Source organism: Pinus tabuliformis, chromosome 6, assembly GCF_031772625.1.
Source record: "Pinus tabuliformis cultivar Carrire ecotype Pingquan chromosome 6, CPIR1, whole genome shotgun sequence".
Lineage (NCBI taxonomy): Eukaryota > Viridiplantae > Streptophyta > Pinopsida > Pinales > Pinaceae > Pinus > Pinus tabuliformis.
Window position 1 is genome coordinate 380,768,551 of NC_142292.1, and position 22,011 is coordinate 380,790,561.

The window sequence follows — 22,011 nt, forward strand, 5'->3', positions numbered from 1 at the left end:
CATAGAGCAACAACAATAATCTTTTGCCATTTTATTAATAATCATGGAATCTGAGTACAAATGGAGATGGAAAGTGTGCACTTGGGCTTGCTACAGTAAGCAAGCAAATACCCAGGTGAGAATAGCTGAAAATCTCCACTCAAAATGGCTCCTCCAAGCTGTGCGTTCAACCTAGAAAATTCTGCAACTGTTGTTGTAGGTGAACTGAGATTTGAGGGCCCAAAACCTCTCCACTCCTCCTTCGACTTTCCTTACCCTTTTTCGGTCTTCCTTGCTCGCTGATTTCAGAGGTCATAGCTTGACATTGTAGTGGAGTGGACAACTTCTATATATAGAGGGCTGTCCCTTCTTTTAGGTCGACTAGAAGGCTGACTTGAAGACCGTTTGCAGGCTGACTTGTTATGTTTGCTTCGGATGGCTTCTTTGGTGGTGTCACATGCTTGGAGGAGACTCTTTGATGGTGCCTTTGCTTTGGAGGAGACTTGACTTTGCTTGGAGGAGTATTCTTTGACTTTTATACAAACATATACATGGTGCAACATGCCCTTAAGGTCTTCAACATTTTCTTTTGACTATATGACTCGCCAATAACAATTTAACATGTGCTAGACCTATTTCAATGAGCAAGAAATTCATTGACATATATTATAAAAATAATATTTATTTTCTTGAATAAATACAAATATCAAAAGTACATTTATGAAGACCGAACCTAGTTACATTTCCTTCAACACTCCCTCTTAACTAGGGAGGTATTCATACAACATTACAAGGTGTTTGGCTATGTTTCAATCTTGAAGAATTCACATAAGAGAAACCGGATTGGCAATCCATCTGTTATAGCATCATTGTAACCAACATTGTTTCCACAACAAGGCCTTGACTGATAGCTCTATGTTTCAATAGGTCAGAGCACAATGTTGGCGAGACCAATTACTTATACACACCTTCATCATTGTCTCTCAAGGTACATACCCACTCGGGTGTTCACTGAGTATGACCTTCTATGACTATTCTTGTCTTGGGTTCCCAGCCCTCAAAGAATATCGGTCCTCTTGCCTACTCTTGTCTTGGATTCCCTACACATCCTCAAAGAGTATCGAATGCCAGATGATTACCCAATCCTCCCATTCTTTCTTCCCAAGTGGAGACAAGAATGTTGTGTCTATCACTTCCTCTCAATTGAGGAAGACATGCCCAAGTTTACTCTGACAAGGTACTTGTCCAAGTTCCTTTGTGGAAAGTGGTCTTCTTGTCATCAGGATCCATTGCTTCCTTTGTGGAAAGTGGTCTTCTTGTCATCAGGATCCCTTGTCATCTGGTTACTCCTTTGTTATCTTGTCCATGCTTCAGAATACTCTTCTCATGGATGCTTCGTTGAACTTGCTTGTTCCCATGCTTCAATCGAGTAGCCCTTCATGACTTCATCCTATTTTTGTTTCAACATTAAGTTTTGTTAGATGGCTACTTCATCATGACATCTTCGTAGAGTAGAATCAGTTATCTGCAACTTTCATATCTCCAAGGCCTTCATAGGTGTCAAGAGTCTTTGATCTTTTTCTTCCTTTGTCAGAGTTGTCATGCATTCTTTCTGGAGATGTCTTCAAAGTATCTTGTTAGATAGTGATTCTTGGTGATCATGGTATTCTTCACATGATTTCTTTCTTCATTTTCTTTTTCTTGGATAGATTGGTCAACCACTTTCTGCTCCTTGTGAGAGCACTTCTTCATTGCTTGCTTCTAGGACTAGTTAGCATTTCTTCTTTACTGGCTTCTTAGTCAACAATCTTATACTTCTTATGTGAGTATTCTCTTTTGTTGACCTTCATTGCATTGTAGTACATGCCTTCGAGCATGTCATTGTGTTACAGAGACTTAGAGAGAAATTAAAATACATACTTGGCACTTGCAAATCGACACACTGAGACTTTCATGTTGAGCAATGGACAAAACTCTAAATCCACGCCAAAAAACTGGTAAAGCTCCTCCTCTTGGGCAGTGACAAACACCTCCTCTCTCCATAGGCATGAATTGCAAAGGTTAGAGTGCAAAATGAGTGGATTTTTCGGTCTTTTTCTAACTTATACGTGGCCTAGTCTCTTGTCACAATTTTTTGGATCGACTCCCGATGTTATCGCGAGTTTTACGATAAAATCCCGAGTTTTTCATTTTTGAAAAAATCATAAGAAGCTTGATCGATAACATCGGCCAGGTGAAAAATTTGTGTTTTGTCATTGTTATCATGATTTTATCGCGAATTTTTGGACATAGGAGAGAGGGCATGAGAAATGAAGGCATGTCAATGGAGTGAGCTGTGAAAAAAAAGGTATGGAGAGGTTTCTATGTCGACAACTCTAGGATTAGTGAATTTATTTTTATAGTTTAGAAAAAATGAAAAAAATAATTTAGTTGTAGTGTGAGGGTCAAATACACACGTAGAAGAGAGTTAAGACTACAATGGGTGTGGAATAGTGGCATGATCGAGGGTTTCCTTTAGTGGGGTTGAGTGTTAGTAATAACAGAGAGAGGGTTGGTGACATGAGAAATTGAGGTGGGTCAATTGAGTGAGGAGTCAACAAAAAAGTATGTAGAGGCTTCGAAGTCCACAGCTCTAGGATTAGTGAATTTATTTTTATAATTTAGAAATGTTACCACTCAAACTAGCAGGGGTCCTAGGAGGGGATCCTAAAAGGGCAGTTGCTAGGGCAAGGGAAACAATGGAGCGATAGCCCACTATCACCTCAACTAAGGCTTCCTGCTCTTTATGGACTTTCATTGATGGGAGGAGACCCAGTATGAAGGGAATCACTAGATGAATGAGCCAATGAAAGGATGAGGAGTGATTCCTAAGTCCTATTCACAGAAGAGACTCAATTGTATGGTTTGTTTGCTTGAGAAGTAAGATATAAGGCTCCCTAGGGAGGGCCAAGGGAATTTCAAGGGCTAGGGTTTGAGGATAAAACTTGTAAAGGAGATGCCTAGTCCTGGAAATCCTTGTGAAAACTTGGTTTCCAAGTGGTCTTTGTGAAATTAACTTCAATAGGTTGTGGGACCACATGGGACCAAGTGGTATTTGTGAAATTAACTTCAATAGGTTGTGGGACCACACGGGACCAAGTGGACCCAAAATCAGGTCAAAGGGATGGAATTGATCAACCAGGGATGTGCTTGAGCTAATTGAGGGGGAGAAGGGGATCAAAGGAGAAATTTTCTGTAATTTTGATGCAATGATCCCAATGAGGTCACTAGCCAAGGGAAACCAAGGGCAAGAATCGATCTCAGAGCTAGGGCTTGAAATATCTCAAGATCCCACTGTCAAAATTGCTTCAAATTTGGAGGGCCTCTAGAAGACACAACAACGCCAGTAGTGGGCAAGAGATTGAACTTTTTGGATGGATGAATCATGAGAAAATTGATGCCCTAGGTCACCTATGGAGGCTAGGCCTAGAAAGGAGGAGAGAGAGGTGAGAAAAATATGCTTTTGAGTGATCACCTATGGAGGATTAGTGCCTTGTCCTTTGGGAGAGATGGAGTCAAGGAGATTTTAACATTTGGAATGGATTCACTTAGTCAAGGAGGCCTTAAAATCAACTTCGCATGGCATTAGGTCATGAGAATAACTGTTTCAAGCTCTTTATACTTCAATTGTCAATATTTGATGACTTATCATGATAAAATTTTGACACAAAATATCTCTAGGAACATTCACTCATTCATACATGGTCCATAACATGATGCGACACTATAAAAGATCAAATTTCCAGAATTTCGCATGAGAAGAGCAGTAAATTTCAACTTAGTATAGCGAAAATAACATGCATGTGACAAGAGAAAATAACAAGTACTTACATGTAAGAAAGAGTATATCCAATCATCAACATAATGCCAATAATGAAGCTCCAAGACAAAATGAAAGATATCCAAACATCAAAATTCATCCATTCATCGAAACTCGTACTTCAAAAGGCTAGCGAAAATCTCACAAGAGAATATAACCCAATCCAAGTGATGATCATCAAAATGAATCATCTCACTTCTGTTTATACATTCTCTAATGAATTCAATTTAGCTAAATTAGCCTAATTGAGCCCCTAAAATAAAGTAATGTGCAGAATAACAATACTTTTGGTGACAAGCCGACCAAATAGCTCAATAATACATGAATAAGTCTCTCAAGAGGGCCAAATGATCAATAAAGTGAGTCGTTGGGCCTTTGAGAAGGCCTAATGAAGTCCAAGGGGTGCCATGATGCAGAAATGGACTCCGAACATAGCGGACAAGGGGTTGGCCCCTTGTTTTTCCAGCCAGAACCTGTGGTGCTCTCAAGTGGGTGTGGGGGCACAAGGACATCCTCATGGGTCTCCAAGTGGATCGAAAATGCCTGTAGACCATTTGTAAGGGCTATGATGGTGATGTAAGCCCTCCCTTTGCAGCGAGATACATATTCTGGACTCTAGAACATCTGCCAAGTGTATGGTGTGAGTGTGTAGCCGACTGGGCATGGTGAACCAGGCGCATCATCCTCATCCAAAAGGTGGAACACAAGCAATCAATGATTGGTGTTGGGGACCCATGAAGTAATATCTTCTATGGTGGAGGCCCATGGTTCTCAATGCTCACCCTACAAGTGCCAATGTGGCCCTCTGGAGGACTAGGACCTCGTATAGGGAGACCAAGCCCCAAATGAAGATCCACTTGCAACCCCGCATAAGATCCAATGCGTCCTCTTGCCCTCTAATACAGCAAGTCATTAGAATACTCAAGTAATATAGCTTACAAGTCATGGGATCAATGGGGCACTTCATGGTGGCATGCCATTCCATAATGGGATTTGTCATGTAAAAGTGTCTCCAAGCTCAATAGGGGGTTAACCAAGGACCCTATTAGGTGGTTTCAACCAATGTTACCAGACTTGGAATCGTCAATAAATTGGCGAGGCAAAAGAGCGAAGAGTTTTAATTAGATCGGGAAAAAATCAGGAAAAAATCAGTGAATTCAATAAATAAAGATATACACATATTGAATTAAAAAAATCATTTTTCATTGATATTCAATAAAGTCATGTCCAAACAATGCATAATATCAATAGATGTCCAAAATATCATGAATGAATAAGTATCTCATATATGTTATGAGTCCAAACATAATCCAAAGCACTGAGTCCTGACTCCTAACCAATGACTACATAGAACCAGAAGCATTTGCTTCTAAAAGTTTATAAAATACTGCATACTAATCAGTTAAAAAGCAGTAACTAAAATCTCTTGATTGCTGCTGAAATGATATGATAATGGTTTGGTACTGAAATATCTGATATAGCACATGCTGAAGCTAACACTGGAGCACATTGCACACTACACCTCTATTACACTACGACTCTATTACACAGCGTAAACTGAAACTGAAACCATGCCTCTATTACCTTCTCAGTGTATGAGTTGCGGGCCTGAGCAGTGAGAAGAGAGTTATGGACCGACGTTTAATTTTTAACCTAACTAAACCATGCAACGAAAAATGCGGGAACCCTAAAAGTTAAAACCCTTGCTCGCTGAGTTGAGGGCTGAAAATTGCCTCAGTCGCTTAAATCACAATTAATCAGTGAGTTGCAAGTCAAAATCATGTTGACCACGAGTCAAACTCAGTAAATGCGAGTTTGACTCGCCCAAAGTTGAATCGGATTGTTTGAGGGAAGAGCAGAATTTGACTCGTGGTTAATTGCGAGTGATCGGAGATTCATGTTTCACTAGTTTCAACCTGTAAAGGGGGTGACATGTCCATGGTACATCCTTCAAGTGGTAGGTGGCAAATGATATAATAACGGAATGGAGTGGGGATAAGGGGAATCATCCAAACCACATGTTAAGGTTCATGGGTAGCCATAATAAGTGAAGCCCACACCTGGTTATGTGAGTCTGGGAAGGAGAAAATCATGGTACATGAGTTACCCTGACCTTTGTTTTTCCACCCTTCTACATATGCTTTCTATGATCCGGATTTAAATAGGAACACAACAAGTTACAGATATAACCATAAATACAGAGATGCAATAGAAATAATACTTCATTTAAGTAATGTAAAATACTGAAATATGCTTACAAACAGTAATGGAAATAAACTAGCTAGGGTGATGGTAGCTTATCTCTGAGAAGAGATGTGGCGGCTACATGCCTCTGAACTGTCTTACAATGAGGCTCGAAGGCCTATTTATTGTTTAGAAACAATGGAAAACCCTAAACATCCAAAAAACTAACCCTAGGAGATGAAGCGCCAAAATATGGGCCCCGTTTTGGGTAAATTTTTACATCAACTTCTCGGGGTCGTAACTTTGGCATATGATCTTCGTTTGACGCACACAATACCTCGTTAGAAAGATCTATCCGAGGACTACAACTTTGGGATGAGCAACATCAGTCCATGGTCTCATGTTGCTCCTAGTTTCCCCAAAAAAAGTCGTTTAGGGCTTTAAAATGACTCTGGAAGTTCAGGACCCAAAAAACTGCTAAAAATAGTAAACTGTGCTACAATTAAGGAAACTGAAGAATTGAAAGAAACAATGGTGGGGGTCCAAGTGGAATTGGCGAGTGGCCACCAATATCCACCTGGATCATTCCTCCCCCCTTAGGAAGCAATGGTCCCCATTGCGTTGAGTTCCTCCATGAGATGAGGAAACTTCTGTTGAACTTGGTCCCTGGTGAAGGAGTTGGCCTGCTTTGACAACTCGATACAGTTGGATCTTCTGTTGGCGAGTGTGTTTGATCTGTGTGTCCTTGATCCGATCAGTTGTAGCTTGTTCCATGTAATATGGATTTAACTCTGTTGGTGTGAGCTGTTCTGCAATGTCGGATGTGTCTAGTAATGGTGGAAAGTATGGCCGTAGGCGGTCCACATTGAACACTAGGTGTAGGCCAAGGAATGGGGAAATGCTGAGCTCAAATGCATTGTCTCCCACAGCCTTGGTAATGGTGTAAGCTAAGGACCATATCAAAGTGGTCTGAGTTTCTGATAGGCTCCGGTAAGGCGTTCCTTTTGCAAATGCAACCAGACTTTGTTGCCCACTTGAAACTTGTGTGGCACCCGATGTTGATCATGTCGCTGCTTGTACTTGGCATTTGATTTCTCCAGAATGTCGTGGACCTGCTGGTGGATATGTTGGATGTGCTCAATGAAGCTGTCTGTTTTGGACTGGACATGAGCCGAATCTGCCTCAGTAGTTGCAAATGGCATGGCTACATCAATGGGACAAAGTGGCTGGAATCCCAAGCCCACCTGAAAAGGGTTGTGGCCAGTCGAGCTGTGGAGGGCCCGATTATAGCTGTGCTGAACATAGGGAAGGCTCTCATCCCATGTGCATGGATGCTTTGAGTTGTACATGCGCAGAATGCGTACGATCATCCTATTGACAACCTCTGTCTGGCCATTAGTTTGGGGATGGAAGGCTGTGGACTTAGTGAGTTTGGTGTCCAGCATTGACCAGAGACTGGACCAAAATGTACTGAGGAACCTGCTGTCCCGATTTGAGATGATAGACTGTGGGATCCCAAAGTGTACCCATACTCGTTCAAAGAAGAGTTTAGCAGTGGCTTCTGCTATGATATTCTTATTGCAGGCCGCCATAATGGCCATCTTCGAGAACCTGTTGACGACCACAAAAACACAATCGTTTCCATGCTTAGTAGAAGGGAGGCCCGACATGTAATCCATGGAGATGGATTCCCAAGGTCGACTAGGGGTAGGAAGTGGGGTATAGAGGCCTTGCTTCTTGATGGTCGGTTTGGAAATGGCGCAGGAAGTGCAGGATCTAATGTACTTCCCGACATCCTGTCGAAGATTCGGCCAATAGAAATACTTCTGCAGTACTACCACCGTTTTCTCGACCCCGAAATGCCCAACAGCCTGACTGTAGTGTGCTTCTCAAATCATCTTGGCATGCTCACTTGAAGGAACACAAAGGTGACCTAGGTGGCATAACAGGGCATCTTGGAGGTGAAAATTTGGAACATGCTAACCCTCCAAGAGTGTCGGGTATGTATGGTCGAATTCTGGGTCGCTTTTGTAGAGAAGTAGCCAATTAGAAGTCTCGTGCCCACAAGAGTTGAACATGGTGGTTAACACCATGATCGGTGGTCGACTGAGGCAGTTTACAACATTATTGGCACTGCCTTTCTTATACTTGATATTCAAATGGAACTGTTGCAGGATGTGGACCACTTCTGATGGCAATCATTCTGCAACTTCCCTTTGGTCTGTATGAACTGCAGGGGCCAGTGGTCTGTGTGGATGACCATTTCCTTCCCCAAAATGTAATGCTTCCATTGTTGGCAGGCTTGCACAATGGAATACATCTCTTTGTCATAAGTGAGATACTTCTGGATTGTGTCTGAAAGTGTCTCACTGTGATATGCCACTGGATGCATGTGTTGAGTAAGGATTGCCCCAATAGCATAGTCAGAGGCATCTGTCTCGATCTCAAATGGTTGTTGCAAGTCTGGTAATGCGAGCACTAGTGCCGAGCAGAGGCGATGTTTCAACTCTGTGAATTCCTTCTGTTGAGATTCAGACCAAAAGAATTTTTCTTTCGCTCCTCCCTTGGTGACTTGACTCAAGGGCCAAGTGATATGAGAAAATCCCAACACAAACCCGCGGTAGAAGTTGGCAAGGCCCAGAAAGCTGTGGAGCTCTGTCAGAGTGGTTGGAGATGGCCAATTCCGAATGACTTGGATCTTGGCTGGATCCACATGCACCCCCTGTTCATTAATAATGTATCCCAAATATTGAACCTAGGTCATGCCAAAAGTGCATTTCTCCAAATTGGCACATAACTTGTGTTGCGTAGTGCTTGGAGAATATGTCTGATGTGGTGGAGGTGCTCTTCCCAACTCTGGCTGAAGATCAGGATGTCATCCAAGTATACCACTACAAATGAGTTGGTGAATGGCCGCAAGATGTCATCCATTAACCTCATGAAGGTTGCATGAGCATTCGTCAACCCGAAAGGCATAACCAACCATTCAAAAAGGCCCTCCTTGGCTTTGAAGGCAGTCTTCCACACATCGGAGGGTTTGATTGGTACTTGGTGATATCTTGACTTCAAATCGATCTTGCTGAAATATTTTGCCCCCTTCAATTGGTCCAGAAGGTCATCAATTTGTGGGATCGGGTACCTATTCCGGACAGTGATCTTGTTCAGCACCTGATATTCAATACAAAGTCTCCAAGTCCCATCCTTATTCTGTACCAACACGATCGGGCTCCCACAGGGCGATGAACTCAGTCAGATGTGACCTTTCTGCAACAACTCCTGAATCTGCCTCTTGATTTCATCGTTCTCCAGAACGGAGCGTCGATAGATTGGTCCATTGGGCAGCGGCGCACCTAGGGTCAGATCGATGGAGTGCTTGACTTGACAGTGCAGAGGAACCCCTGCGGGGGAGGTGAAGATGTCCTCGTACTCCTTCACGACCTTGTCCATATGTAGTTGTCGTGCGGAGGGGCCCTGTTTGGAGGTCGTGGCCACTATCTTCTTCTTTCCTTGAGGGCGTATCATCAGGAAAACAAATTTCCCGGTTTTTGGAAATGAGCTTATTGCATTGTTTTGCAGTAACCACAGAGATGGCGGTAGGTAGTGATACCTTCGGTATCCTGTACAACTTATTTCCCAAAGTAACAATAACAACACGAGGCCTTGATTCATACACAACATGTCGTTTCCACAAGTATGGTTGGCCTAATGATACATCACAAACATCAAGGGGAGCAATGTCACACAACACCTCATTCGTGAAGGGCTTGATGTTGTATGGAAGGCGACACTGCTGGCTCACGCGAAGATCCCGTCTTTGGTGAAGCCACCCGATGGTGTACGGTTGTGGATGTGCTGTGGTTGGTAAGCCCAACCGCTTCATGACCTCTGTCAAAATGAGATTCTTTTGGTTCCCGCTGTCGATAATGAACTGTAGCGGGAAGCCCTTTACCCACATCCGGGAGTGGAAGAGGTGCTCCTCCTTCTCTGGATCTTTGGGTTCCTCCTTCTGGATCTTTGTGGTGGCGACGGTGGCATTGGGCTCCACATCGATAATCTACTTCCCTTTGTCATTCCCCTTGTCGGGTTCTGACTCAGAGTCAGAACATGCATCTGATTTTGAAGCCTTTAGCTCGGCCACCAATGACTGCTTGGCCCGACACTCACTTGTGTTGTGAGTGGAGCTCTTATGGAACTCACACCACTTTCCCGTGTCCTTCTTCGGCTTTGTGGTGTTGTTCTTTGCTTGCGGCTTTGGCGGGTTGTCCTAGGCCACCCCGCCTTGGCTTTGTCCTTTGTTCAACGGTTTGGGGGTGCCTTTCGGATTCGTAGATCCAAAGTCTTGCTTCTTCTATTTAAACTTTTGCTCGATCTTGGTGGCATATCGGTATGCTGTGCCGAGCGAGGAGATGTTCAGGAATTCCATTTCGTCCTGGATGCACCTGTGTAGGCAGCCGCAGTACTTAAGAACCAGATGATTCTCAGAATCCTTGATACCCAACTTCTTGCGAAGGGTATGAAAAATATTGGTAAACTCCGACACGCCTTGGTCCCTTCCCTGTCACAGTGTTGTCCACTTTATGTATTTATCCTCATGGCTCCCGACAGGGTAGTACTGCTTCTTGATGGCATTTCGGAATGAGTTCCAAGTGGGTGCGGATGAAAACAGTGAGTTCGTATTTTCATCCTTCTGCTCACAGTAGGTTTCCCACCAGTCCTTGACGTGGGGGGCTGCTTTGAGAAGTGCAAAAGTGATCTTTTCCCGGCTGGAAAAATCATGAACGGAAAAATATCCTTCTAGCAGATTTAACCATTTATCTACAGCGTCTGCATCTATCTGACCCTCAAATATGGGAATGTCAAAGTTAACTTGTACCTTAAAGGGTGTGGTGCTTCTAGAGTAGCTGCTGGAAGTAGATGTGTCGCCCCTGGGTAGCCGCTGAAGGATCTGGGCAAAGTTGTCCATCATCGCATTCCTTTGTCACTCGAGGGCTTCTTCGAGCAAGATTTTGATAGGATCTCCTGCCCCCTCATCTTTCTTTTCATCCGCCATGGGAGGCCGTCGGGATTTGCGAGGTTGGTCTTGCAAAGGTTTGACCAGTTCAAGCCCTAACTCCTTATATCCCGACCTCGTTGGGGACATGCAAAGAAAAACAGAGAAAGAGCAGACCGCTCTAATACCACTAATCCGGATTTAAATAGGAACGCAACAAATTACAGATATAACCATAAATACAAAGATGCAGTAGAAATAATACTTCATTTCATTAATGTAAAATACTGAAATATGCTTACAAATAGTAATGGAAATAAACTAGCTAGGGCGATGGTAGCTTATCTCCGAGAAGAGATGTGGCGGCTACATGCCTCTGAACTGTCTTATAATGAGGCTCGAAGGCCTATTTATTGTTGAGAAACAATGGAAAACCCTAAACATCCAAAAAGCTAACCCTAGGAGATGAAGCGCCAAACTATGGGCCCCGTTTTGGGTAAATTGGTACATCAACTTCCCGGGGTCGTAACTTTGGCATACGATCTCCGTTTGACGCGCACAATACCTCATTAGAAAGATCTATCCAAGGACTACAACTTTGGGATGAGCAACATCAGTCCATGGGCCCATGTTGCTCTCAGTTTTCCCAAAAAAACGTCGTTTAGGGCCTCAAAACGGCTCTGGAAGTTCAGGACTAGAAAAACTGCTAAAAATAGTACACTGTGCTACAATTAAGGAAACTGAAAAACTGAAAGAAACAATGGTGGGAGTCCAAGTGGAATTGACGGGTGGCCACCAATATCCACTTGGATCATTCTGCCTTTTATTGATTTTCCTTCATAATTGCTCGGGGCTCTAGGGGATAAGAGCATGTTGTGTAATATGTAGCAATGGATACCCCCTTAAGGTGGGGCGGTTCATCGCCCACTAGGGGTTGGGACAATCATGGTTTCCTTAATGATAAGGGAGACTCATCTAGGGCCCATAGGAACTAGGGTGATGGTCATGGATAAGGGGTAGAGTTCATGTTTGGCTTTTGCCCACACGGTAAATTTGTATGTCCCGACCATATTTTGCATTATGTGGTACATTTCCTGTTGAGAGTGGCCAAATTATGCTTTTTCTTTTCTTTTTAGCTGCGTCAACCTCCGAGGCATCGTTCAAAGCTTGACCCAAGGTGTGGACAAGGCGAGGGGGAGGCTAAACCCTATGTGGACCCAGATGGGAAAATAGATGAATGGGGCTAAAATGAGTGGAACGGGAGTGATGTAGGTGGTATTGGGAAATGGGACCACGCGACCAAAATCGAGATTTCCCATGTAGTGGCAACCCAAAATCCAAATGGTCAGTAAAGGAGATCCCACGGGACTAGGATCAATGTTTTAAAACTCCTACTCCGACACCGTCTCGGTCGAGGGTCAACTCCGACTCCGACTCGGACTCGGTCGGCTCGATTTCAATGACTCGGTTGTTATAAAAAATACATTAAATATTTATTTTTTTTATAAAAAAACATAATTCAAATAGCCAATAATCAGAAAGTTCGTTTGCATTTTAAAATGTCACAGTGAATTCAGTTTTCGAAAGAACATTAATCTTTTGATTGATGATACTTAAGTTATTCCAGGCAATTCATCTGGATTCTGTAGCCTGGGCCTCTTTTTCTAACTCGGCCAGGTTAATGCTGGCTCGACCGAGCTAGTCAGGTTAATACCGAGTCGGTCGAACCAAATCCAAGGCCGAGTCAATATTTTTTGGCCTGGCTTGGACCAACTCGGCTGAGTCGGTTCCGAGCCAGCCAATTTTGAAAACAGTGACTAGGATACAAGGGTAACCACGAAATCGGGCAGTGGAGACAATAATACCAACCTAACCCACTCTTTCCGCCAAATGCCCCCACCAATTCATGCCCAAAAGTGCCCATGACTAGTAAGGAAAATTACTCAACTATATTAATGAAAAGTCATACCTTTGGGGTCAGGAGGCCCACCTTCAAACATACATTCATAACAGATGGGCGAGGGAACACATGGCTGACTCAGGTGGCGGAGAAAGTGGCACATTGAGCTATTTGGGGGCTACAAGGGGCTGCTGGCTGAGGACCATCATAGGAGAAGAATTTTCTGCTATGCATACTACCCACAGGTGGCAGGTAACAAAAAAATTTGAATAAACAAATAAAAACAAAAAGTTTGAATTCAACTTAAGGTTTGCCCTTCAAATTTGCATTCTTTTTGTATTTTGCTAGATATTTGGGACTTAAAGGATGTTTGAGCTCCTTCTCCACAAATTACCAAAGGTTCACTACTTCCATGAGGGTCTGAAGTGTGCACCTCCATGGCACAAAGTAGGCGACTCTCTCACATAATAAGTGTCACCATTGCTTGCAACTCCACTAAACAAGCTTCATTCTCCACTTATTGGATTATGTAGGGTTTCCCACACAACCCTTAGTTGATCACTGGCACATATCTGCTTTAGTCACTGACCACCTACTGAAGCTCTTCAACAACTCTCTTTCCTTAAATACCAATCTCTCAATACATGGAATTCTAGAATGCTTCTGATACATTGCTTTAGTACCATGTTGAAATTCCTCAACTTATGGTAAAAGCTGAAATCTCTATCTAATTGTAACCTAAAATCCACTAGACAATGAAACATATTCTACTGAAGCAGGTACAAGAAGTACGCAGATCTGAAGTTCTAATCACATCATGGTGTATTACTCTTGAAAACAGGAAATACACTGAAGACTTTAAATTGCTTTAACGCACAGCTTCTACTTTGAAAACTAAACTAAAGTAAGCCTAAAACCTTAACTAAAGTAAGCCTAAAGCATAGATTTATTATTGGCCTTGGGATTAGCACCCTCAACCTGCATGAAAGATCTGCTCCTAGGAAAGTGCAGTCAGTATAATATAGTGCAAGTATGCATGGATGCATCTTTCTCTTCTAGGGATCTACATCCCAGCTATTCTTAGAAACTTTCCACATGCAAAGTGCCCTAACTAATTGCACATACAACTAATAACTAAAACAGAACTCAGAAATATAATTGAATGACTAAATATAGGAACAACATTTGAACTTAAATTGCATTAATGATGACACATGCATTCTTTTTCCCTCTATTTCTCTCCATAAATAACCTTGTGCCCTCATCACTGATGTATGGAACTGCTGAAGGATGGTGTACTGGTGTTCCTGTCATCAATGTTGTTGTATGAACTCTCTATGGGGTACCTTCTCTGCCTGTGCGCAGATCCTCTCTTGTCATTGTTTCCATTAATGGTACTCTGGTGCTTTGTTAGATGTTGAGAAACCAATAGGTTAGCAAATTAGAGTTGATTTCTCTTACTTGATAATTGCTTGTGAATATGTTGACTTCTTATTTCTTTTATTATGTTCTCTTCATTAAACAATTATCAAAGCATAAACCGTGAAAATCACAAGAGACAATGAACACGAAGATGTAGGCTCCAAGCCAGGGCAAGACCCCACAAGGGGTAAAACCCAACCAACTTCTCTTCTTAAAGAATCAGATCAAAGTGATAAATCCAAGACCCAAAAACCAAGACCAAGACCTCCCACAAGATCCAAGTCAGCTCTCCAATCCTTCTTCAAGCAAGTCCAATCCAACAAAGTCAAAGCTGGTCAACACCCTTCAAATCTGATCAAACTCTGAATTTTCGGCTCCTGCAACAGATCTGAAATTTTCAGCCCCTGCAACAGTCTGAAATTTCACCCGTGTGGCAAATTCTAGGGCAGAAATCACAAGTTTCTCTCTCCTTTGGATTTCGCTCTTCTAGCATAGACTTTCGCTGGTTTTTCTCCTCTTTCTTGCACAGAAATTGAAGTTGTGTATTAGTGCTACAATGAGGTCGAACTTCTCTCTATATATACACATCCAGGAGGTCAAATTGGTGCCTCTCTGGGCCGACTTATCCAGGTAGAGCCGACTTGATCTTGTGGGTGAGAAATTGACTCTTTTGGCTCAAATCAAATTATTTTTCCTCTTTCTTACAAAAGTCCAAATGGGACTTGACTCATGACAAATTTTCTTTTGACTCAATAATCCCTAGAAGCATGATGAACATACTTGACTAATGAAATAATAATAATAACAATTTCTTTTTCTTCTTTTTGTTTTTACAAGAAATACATATTGATACAAGTATAATGATAATTACAAAGATTGAACCTAGTTACATTTTTCAACATTAGACACTAAGGTACTACAAATCCAATACGCCGTCTTACTAAGAAAAGTGTTCTCTGCCAACCACAAAATACTCCCTTTGCATCTGGAATTTCTTCTTTGCTAGGGCCTTGGTGAAAAAGTTGACTATCAATGAACTTGAATAAACATAATTTTGGATCATTGCTTCCTTCTGTACTCTGAACTATTTTCATAATCTTCAAGGTGAAAACTTTCTTTACAAGGAACACCGCGTCAACAACCCACCAACCTCCATTGTCCTTCATGCCATCTTCACCGGTTAAAATCTTCTCACACCACCTCATGCACTGTGCAGGACTTCTCGCAATAATGAAATCATCTCTATGTAAGGCCAAGATAACTATATCATACCTATCAAATAACGAACTGAATCCACAGTAAACTCAAAACACCCAAACATGAGTGCGATCTCATCTTGATATTGAAATCCAACAATGGTGGTGCATGCATTAACCCATCTAAGGCAACTCCCTTTCCTAGGAGAATCCTTTGACAATTGGAAAGTCTCATCAGGATCAGCTACCTCTTGCGGGGAGACTCCTTCTGTACCAACTTTGTCCTTGTACTCCTCCGTACTCCCTTCAACTGTAATCAATGAATCATTCACCGATTCCATAATTGGTTCTGTAATTGTCTCCTCAGGACCAGATAAACTTTGCCCCATTGTGGCACCTTGCAATACCTGCTTTGCTGGATTTGCAAGAAGCCTGTAAAATCCACCTTCTCACACTGCTCTGGATAACACTCAACTAGATCCTTAGTTGCTATATCTAATGGTGACTTGTTGACCATCAAACTCAACCAAACATTGCTATGTGTTGTGCAAGAAAGTGGAAGTAGACTCTATGTTAAATCATATGAACATACAGGACACAATCTAACTGAAGAGAATCACTTGGAAGGCATATGTAAAGAGATGTAGCCAAATCCCCTCATAGGATACATGACATCATCACTCAACTTCACTCCCTTTTTCTCTTGAAACCTGCTGTAGATCATTCTACTGGAAGTCATATGTTTTGAAGCTCCACTATCCACATACCATTGAACCCTTGAAATTGCGTACATGGAAAGATTGGACACCATGGAAAAGTGGGTGTCTAGCTTGGCAACCAAATCATCCACGTTGGAAGCATTTGCATGCCTTACAAACTCCTAGTGTTGCTTCTTAGCTTCTCTTTTCTTCCTCATTGGACACTAGAGACATATTGATTGTGCTTGTCGCACCTGAAGCGCTTGATATGATCCAAGATTTTTTGTGTTTTGAGAGGTGTAGTGATTGTGGTTGTCACACTTGAATCACTTGATATGACTTAAGTCTTTCTTCCCTTGACATGACAAGTCTGTTTCTTCCACCTTGCCCCCCTTGACATGACAAGTCTGTTTCTTCCACCTTGCCCTTTTGATCCCTCCGTGATCCTCCTTTCCTATGTCCTCTCCTCACCTTCTTGATGAAGGATAACTCGGTCCGTTGTCCTTGGCCAAGTACTTGGTCGAGACTTGCTCTAGTTTCATCTCCTCTAAAGCATCCCGCAACTACATGAAGTTAGTATTGATTTTGTAGCCTCGAAAGGTCTTCTACATTGGCTTGGTGTCTTAACATGTAGAAGATATTTGATTGCCTCTTTAGGTGCTTGCTTGCTAGAGTAGGTGATATTATGATTTCTTTCCTAAGGTTAACTTAGAAAAAGTGTAATAATTAATCTAATTAATTATTGTGGATTATTAGGCCAAAGTTCTAAGAATAAATAATAAAATTATTTAAGTGACTTAGATATAATCTCAACTGTTGATCTCAAGTGAGGTTTAGGATGTAATCCTAGCTATTGTCACTTAGGAGATTAGGATTAGGGATTCGTGCTTTATGAAACTATAAAATAAGCCCAAAGGAGAGGTGAAGATGCACAGTTATGGAGAAAGCAATTTTCCTTAGAGTGAGAGGCTTGACTAGACTGAAGAGAAGTGAGAAGCCGAAATGAGGAGGGCTGAATTGTGGAGGAGGCTGAAATATCCAGAGGCCAATTTTTCAAGTGTGCAAGGGTTGTACAAGGTTGAGAAGAAAGGGGGGCGATTTGCTGGTGAGACAGGTTTAAGTCTCCAGGGTCGACTTTCATCAGGAGGGTCGATTTCCAGGGGCTGATTTCCTTGAGTTCGAATTTCCCAGTGGAACCCAGTTTCCAGGTGCGAGTGGTTGCAATTTTTCCATCTATTCTCTGTGGGTCTAACCCAGAATTTTCCACAGTTTAATAACATGAAAGAAGATTTTGTTGGATGCAACTTTGCTATTATAGCGTTGATCTCTCCATTTTTATTTCCGCTGCATTTTATTTTTTGAGTTAATATACCAGTGTGTTTATTTTATCAGCAATTTCAGAAATATTTGAGATAAATATTTTCTGGGTTTTTAATAAATTGTTGAAGTAAAGTAAATCAGATCTGGTATAAAAGAATTTAACAGTTAGGTAACTTACAATGATAACCTGGGCACAATTGTGCCAAGATGAATTGAAGCAGTTGATAGCAATTTGAACTAGATGATTGTCTTTGACTTCGTCATCAATTACACCAAGCTAGTCTGTCAGTGCTCCTAGCTCCATCAGATGGCTAACTACTGTATATTAATATGTCTTGTACGTGTGGGTTGTGGTGAGCTTGTTCCTTGAGAGCATCTTCTTGGATATGTTCACACACAGGTGCAGGGTTCCAAAGGTATCATACATCTCCTTGGTAATGTTTTTCTTGGCAACATAACATATAATATGATCCTTCACTGAATCCAGTAGGACTGGCTTCACATTCACTGCAGTCTTCTTGTTCTCCACCAGATCTGTGGGATCTATACGACACTTGACTTCCTCCAGTGTATGAAAGGTTTGTTGCTTCCAGGAGGCTATAGTGTGCACTTCCATGGCACAAAGGTAGATTTTCTCTCCAATGGGGGATTGTCTCACCTATTGGGAATGACCATTTTCTTGCAATGTCACTGAAAAAGCTTCAATCTCCACTCATTGGATTAATTAGAGTTTCAGACCTCGCAATCCTTATTAGGTTATCACTGTTACATCTTTGGTTTAGTCACTGAAACTTGGACATACTACCCACTGAAACCCTCTGATAACTCTCCTTCCTTCAAAGTTGATCTCTTCATGCATTTAATTCTAGAAGGCTTCAAATACACTGCTCTGATACCATGTTAAAATTCCTTAGGACATGGTAACAGTGCTAGTTTGGTTTCTAAGCTACCTACTTATGAAATTAGAAAAACTGAAATCTCTATCAAAGCTGCAATCCAAAATATACTAGATATTGAAATACATTCCACTGATGAAAGCAAGAAGCGCATAAATCTGAGACCCAAATTATATCACTGTTTACTACTCTTGGAAACAGGAAAATACACTGAAAGCTTCAACTCCCATTGCTTCTAGTCTGAAACTTAAATTAATAGAACCTATACCCTTTCCTTCTCCTTTATAGACTGGGAAGAAGAGAAGGTATACTGAATCTGGACAAATGCACATTAACACCATAATGGAAATACACCTAAACCCTAGATCTATTCCTGGCCTTGGGAATAGCACCCTCAAACTGTATGGAAGATCTAGTGATCCCACTAGAAGAGAGTGCAAGTATGCATGCATGCATCTCTCCCTTCTAGGGATCTATACCTGACCTATTTTTGCAACCTTTCCACTTGCAAAGCCTCTAAACTAACTATTCATGCATCGACTAACTAAAACAAAACTCAGAAAATAGAAATGCACTATGCAAAATATGAGATGAAATCTAAACTGGACTGAATTGATGATGGTGCAGACATGCTGCCTGTATCAATCTCCTCCACAAATGTTCCTGTGTCCTCATTACTGTTGTGTGAAAGTGCTGAAGGAGGGCACACTGCTGCTGCTGTGATTAAGGCTGCTGCACAGAATTGTACGTGAGTACCTTCTCTGCATGTGCGCAGATCTTCTCTGGTCACTGCTGCCATTAATGACAGTTTGCTGGACACTTTCCGTGGTCCCTAAATACCAACAAAAAGAATGTGCTTATCCAAATTTAGACACTGCCATAATTAACAACCCATTTTTGTAAACATAGTCACATGCATGAGTTACCCTGTTTTTATAAGGCTTGTAATATTCTCATAAGGTTCCATTGTTTGGAAATAGAAGCTTATGAAAATAGCATCTTCCAAAAATAGCAGTGTCTTCCTGCAAACATGGTAATTTACATGTCAAAATTGTAAATGGAGACTTCTGAAATAGAAGTATGCCAAAATAGATCCTCGTGAAAGCATTTGGCACGTTGCATGTTGAAGACACTGCATGCCTGTGTTGGTTAGGTCTCCTGAAAGGCCCTTGCATGTACACTGTTCTATGTCTCCATGAAGGTGCTGAATCCATGCATGTAACTGTTACTATTATCTGTAACTATATCGCCTTGCTCTAAAGATATTATCATACCAGGAACTTGGAGGGTGATAAAACATGACATTCGAATTGCAAGATTCTGTGGACATGGTGACTGTCCAAAAAGTGCAGTAACAATCTACAAAATATAAGGAGAAAACCAATAAGTTAATTCCGTCCATTATTAAATTGAGAAGGAATAAAATAATAAATTAGATCTAAATTTGTAATTAAATTGCTACCTGGTGACAGTATTCCTTCCGTTCGTTTCCATTTCATAGGTTAATCTACCAATGAGCCCTATTCTTCTTACATAAATCTGCAAAATAGGAGCAGAATGAAACCTTGGATCTCACCTGGTTTGTGTTCGAATTCAGGTTAAAAAAATTGGAAAAAAATGGTGGTGCCAAAAATTATGATAAAATTCACGAATATTTTTTTAAGAGGGAGAGATGATATTTTTAAAATTGTAGAAACTATTACAAGAGATCATACATGACATATCTGACTGGTTATTTTCACACACATGCACCCACGTGTCCCACAGAGGAGGGGAAGGCTGAGCAAGGACAAATCCTTGTGATAAGATTCACTTCTAATATCTTTTATGGATAGTATCTTTCATGATGGATTTATTATGTGCTATTATGGAAAAATAACATGATATGAAAGTTTTACTGGATATATCATGATCTCTTCCTGAATGATATGTGTTCTTATAAACTTACTTTCTGCAGGCACAACTTGCTTTATATATTGGACTGGTTAAAGTTAGGGTTAAAGCTGATGTTCAAATAAGCTCTGCAAAAGTGGAGTAAGGGGTTTCTGAAAGCACTGGTACTGGCACTTTTGCTACCAAATACACAGAATTGGAATAGCAGGAACAAAAGTGGATATCGTAACTATCCAGTTGAGATGCTAAAGTCAAATGCTACATTACTTCATTTTAAGAGTTTGGAAGATCGATATAAATCTAAACTGTAAAGTGGCATTGCTCTATGTCTATAGTTCGGGTGACTCTGTCTGTCTATAGTTCTATCTGCTTTGTCTCTACTCACATTATGGAGGGTGATATTGTTGTATTCTTCACTTTAGTAAACTGAAATATACAGTGACCTATTGCTTGATACTGCACGAAAATTGTAATTATGATTTCTGCATATAAATGTTCATCTTCTGTAAGCTCAAGAAATGTTCTTTGATATAACATGTTTATGTTAAGTAGTGAAATTTATGTTGCTGCATATGCCTATACTTGAGATGCAAGCTTACTTTGCATTCTGAACTGTTGGCTCCTGCGGCTTCTTCTGAGGAAAATATAACTGCCATGCTTTTTGTATGAGCCAGTTGCAGGAAAGTATTGTTTTGAAGTGCTCATAAACTTGCAGCGGAAGCTGTGCAGCACTCTTAGGATTACTTTGGATTGACAGTCAAATCAAAGATAAAATAGGGCTGAAGAACTCTTTTGCATCGGTTAACAAAAGAACTCTTTTAGACAATTTTCTTATAAGTACCTTTGGATATACACAAAAGCTTTAAGCATGTTATAATTCAAACTTGTTCTAAATGAGCAATATTTAACTTGTTGAAAAATGTAACTAGTATCGGTCTTCATTATTGTTGATATGATGTAATTCTTATGTATTTGTAAAGAAAAGAAAATAAATTCATTGTAAAAAAATAAAAAAATTTATTTTTATAAGCATGGGTTTCATGCTCTATTTATTATGATTATAGGTCAAAGCACCCATTGAGTACTTCTAGGGTTGAGTCATGAGTTACGGTACTTGTCATCATGTTCTAGATCCTTATTGGCCTATTTTTTAATCAAAGAAGAAAAAATATTTTTATGTAAAATTGGTCATGTATTGCTCCACCAAGTTGGCCTCAAGTTCCTTCATGTCAGCCTCATAAGGATGATTCGACCTCATTGAAGACTAGATATAAGCAGTACATTCGACCTTATGAGATATATCAATGAGCATATTCAATCTGCAATTTGAGAAAAGGAAAAGGGTGTGAAATCAAGAGAGGAGAAGGCCTATTTTATTGCAAGAAATTGAAAGTCAAACGAAGAAGGAAAGATCTGAATTTTGTCTTCATCTGTACCCACACATGCAAGTAAACTCTGAGGCAAACAATGAAATTGCAGGGTCAAGTGTACAGGTCGAAGTTGCAGAGATAGGAAGGAGGACCAAGATCCTAATTGAAACCAAATTGGCATTGACATGAGTTGACTTTTATGGTATAACAACTTGTTGACTTCGGCTTCTTTGTTTGGATGAAAGAAGGATAATTGGAAGGCTGACTTGGTGGATGGAGGAGAATCTTTTGTTGGTCTAGAGGT

General features: G+C 41.1%; 1 protein-coding gene across 1 annotated transcript in view; it reads left to right on the top strand.

The window, feature by feature from the left end:
- The window catches only part of ATG3 (autophagy 3 (APG3)), a 151,715-nt gene extending 130,859 nt beyond the window's left edge, over nucleotides 1–20,856 (top strand). The window contains exon 10 of the mRNA XM_089416693.1: nucleotides 20,402–20,856. The gene's annotated coding sequence lies outside the window, so the exon portion shown is untranslated. The remainder of the gene's footprint in view (nucleotides 1–20,401) is intronic.
- Nucleotides 20,857–22,011: the final 1,155 nt, after the last annotated feature.